The sequence below is a fragment of the Pteronotus mesoamericanus genome, unplaced genomic scaffold (genome assembly GCF_021234165.1).
Source record: "Pteronotus mesoamericanus isolate MK-2021 breed Mesoamerican mustached bat unplaced genomic scaffold, CSHL_Meso_final contig_26, whole genome shotgun sequence".
Classification (NCBI taxonomy): domain Eukaryota; kingdom Metazoa; phylum Chordata; class Mammalia; order Chiroptera; family Mormoopidae; genus Pteronotus; species Pteronotus mesoamericanus.
This window is the reverse complement of record NW_026555109.1, coordinates 10,043,766-10,046,678: the sequence shown is the minus strand read 5'-3', so window position 1 is coordinate 10,046,678 and position 2,913 is coordinate 10,043,766. Positions and strand designations below refer to the sequence as shown.

At 35.9% G+C, this 2,913-nt stretch overlaps 1 non-coding gene across 1 annotated transcript; it reads left to right on the top strand.

Moving 5' to 3' along the window:
• The first annotated feature begins 313 nt into the window (after window positions 1–313).
• On the top strand, window positions 314–419 carry LOC129071226 (U6 spliceosomal RNA). The gene has a single exon (XR_008529226.1). It is a non-coding gene; the product is annotated as a U6 spliceosomal RNA (small nuclear RNA).
• Window positions 420–2,913: the final 2,494 nt, after the last annotated feature.

Genomic DNA, 2,913 nt, shown 5'->3' with positions numbered 1-2,913 from the left:
TAATTAGAAGATCATTTGTTTTGAAAAGAAAATTTCAAGTTCAGTTCATTTCTCATTGACTATTTCACTGCAATTAAGATAACATAAGAGAATGTAAAAAGTAAGGCAAAAATTAAACTCCTATCTAAACATTAGAAAAGGTTTTAAAGATTATTCCCTCTTTACTTACTCTCTTTTTATTCCTTTTCCTGCATATCACTTTCATTTCCATATTATGGTAAGCATCTTAATGTTTGCTCTGAAATTTAATGTACTATATTTCCAATTTTTAGCTTTGTAGATAATATGTTGTAGTATATTAAAAATAGGGACAATGCTTACTTCGGCAGCACATATACTAAAATTGGAACGATACAGAGAAGATTAGCACGGCCCTGTGCAAGGATGACACGCAAATTCGTGAAACGTTCCATATTTTTTAAAAAACCATTCGATATAGCAAGGAGAAAAATAAAGTACCTAGGCATTAATTTAACCAAAGACGTAAAAGACCTGTATGCAGAAAACTATACAACATTGAAAAAAGAAATTAAGGAAGACACAAATAAATGGAAGCATATACCGTGCTCATGGATTGGAAGAATTAATATCATCAAAATGTCCATACTACCCTAAGCAATTTATAGATTCAACGCAATCCCTATTAAGATGCCAATGACATATTTCACAGAAATAGAACAGGCATTTCAAAAATTTTTATGGAACCATAAACGACCCTGAATAGCCGCAGCAATTTTGAGAAAGAAACACAAAGTAGGAGGGATCACAATACCAGACATCAAAGTCTACTACAAAGCCACTATACTCAAAACAATCTGGTACTGGCACAAGAACATACCATAGACCAGTGGAACAGAATAGAAAGCCCAGAAATAAGCCCAGGTCTCTATGGGCATCTAATATTTGACAAAGGGGGCATAAGCATAAAATGGAGCAATAATAGCCTCTTCAACAAATGGTGTTGGGAGAGCTGGACGGCTACATGCAAAAAATTGAAATTGGATCATTGGCTGACACCACACACAAAAATAAACTCAAGATGGATAAAAGACCTGAAAATAAGTCGCAACACCATCCAAGTCCTAGAGGAGAACATTGGCAGGAAACTCTCAGATATCCCACATAGCAATTTTTTCACTGCTATGTCTCCTAAAGCAAGGGACATAAAGGAAAGAATAAACAAGTGGGACCTCATCAAAATAAGAAGCTTCTGCACAGCTAAAGAAAACATCAGCAAAATGAAAAGGGAGTCAACCATATGCGAAAATATATTCGCTAATGATATATCAGATAGAGGTTTGATCTCCAAGATATATAAAGAACTCACTCGACTCCACTCCAAGAAGACAAATGATCCAATCAAAAAATGGGCAAAGGACCTGGGCAGATGCTTTTCCAAGGAGGAGATACAGAGGGCCCAGAGACAGTTGAAATGTTGCTTAGCACCACTAGCCATCAGAGAAATGCAGATCAAAACCACCATGAGGTACCACCTCACACCAGTCAGAATGGCCTTCATAAACAGATCAACAAACAACAGGTGCTGGCGAGGCTGTGGACAAAAGGGAACCCTAGTCCACTGTTGGTGGGAATGCAGACTGGTGCAGCCACTGTGGAAAGCAGTGTGGAATTTCCTCAAAAAGCTGAAAATGGAACTGCCTTTTGATCCAGTGATTCCCCTGCTGGCACTATACCCTAAGAACACCAAAACGCCAATACAAAAGAACCTATGCACCCCAATGTTCATAGCAGCACCATTTACAATAGACAAGTGTTGGAAGCAACCTAGATGCCCATGAGTAGATGATTGGATCAAGAATCATGGTACATATACACAATGGAATACTACGCAGCAGAGAGGAAAAAAGAACTACTAAACTTCGCGACAGCATGGATGGAACTGGAGAGCATTATGCTAAGCGAAATAAGCCAGGGGGCGAAGGATAAATACCATATGATCTCACCTATAAGCGGAATCTAACCAACAATACAAAGATGCAAGGAAAATAGGACCAGCAACACTAAAAGGAAAAGAAATCAATAGAGACAAGAGGGAAGGATGGGGGGGGCAGGGAAAGGGAAGGGTAGGGAAAAGTCAAGGAACATATAGCAAGGACTCATGGACAAAACCAAAGGGGAAGAGCTGAGGGAGGGAAGGAGGGAGGGGGCAAGGGAAAGTGTTGGGGGGGAGGCAGAGCCAAATGTATTTTAAAAATAAATAAATAAATAAAAACAAAAACAAAAACAGAATAGGGACAAATATATAAACATATCATATTTAAATTTTTTTAATTCACTCAATTATAACTTTTAAGTAAATAGAAACATGAAACAAAACTACTAACAGAATACAATTTTGAGAGACTAAGAATGATGTGGAAAAAACAAGTTTCATTACACCGTTGTGTAGTATGTTAGTAAAGAGAGAAATGCTTTATTTCTTAAATTATAAATTCTAAAATCACTAAAATATTAAATATTTTAAAAATTAAAAATATATAGAAGCCACTGAGAAAGTTTTTTTATGTCTTGTTTCTTTGGATGGCTAGATTACTCATTTTAGGTTAATTTGCTTTTTTTCCCTCCTTACCCTTATGTTTCTGACACAATTGACCCACCCCAAAATAGAATTAGACAAATTTATTTATGCAAATATGTATGCTAGGTTTGATCATATTGTTGATTGAGCTTCAAAAAATTATCTAGTTAAATATAATGGTTTCAGTGTTTTCCTTAACTTCTTCCTCTTAATTTAATTTAACTTATTTATCTTAATTTAATTTAATTTTTAATGCTCAGTTATATCTGTATGTGGTTAGGAAAAAGTCAAGCAGCATAGTTGAGATAAAAATTTCTGCTAACTTTATTAATCTGTCAAGAAGACCAGTGGACCACTGCCATGGATTGAAGGCA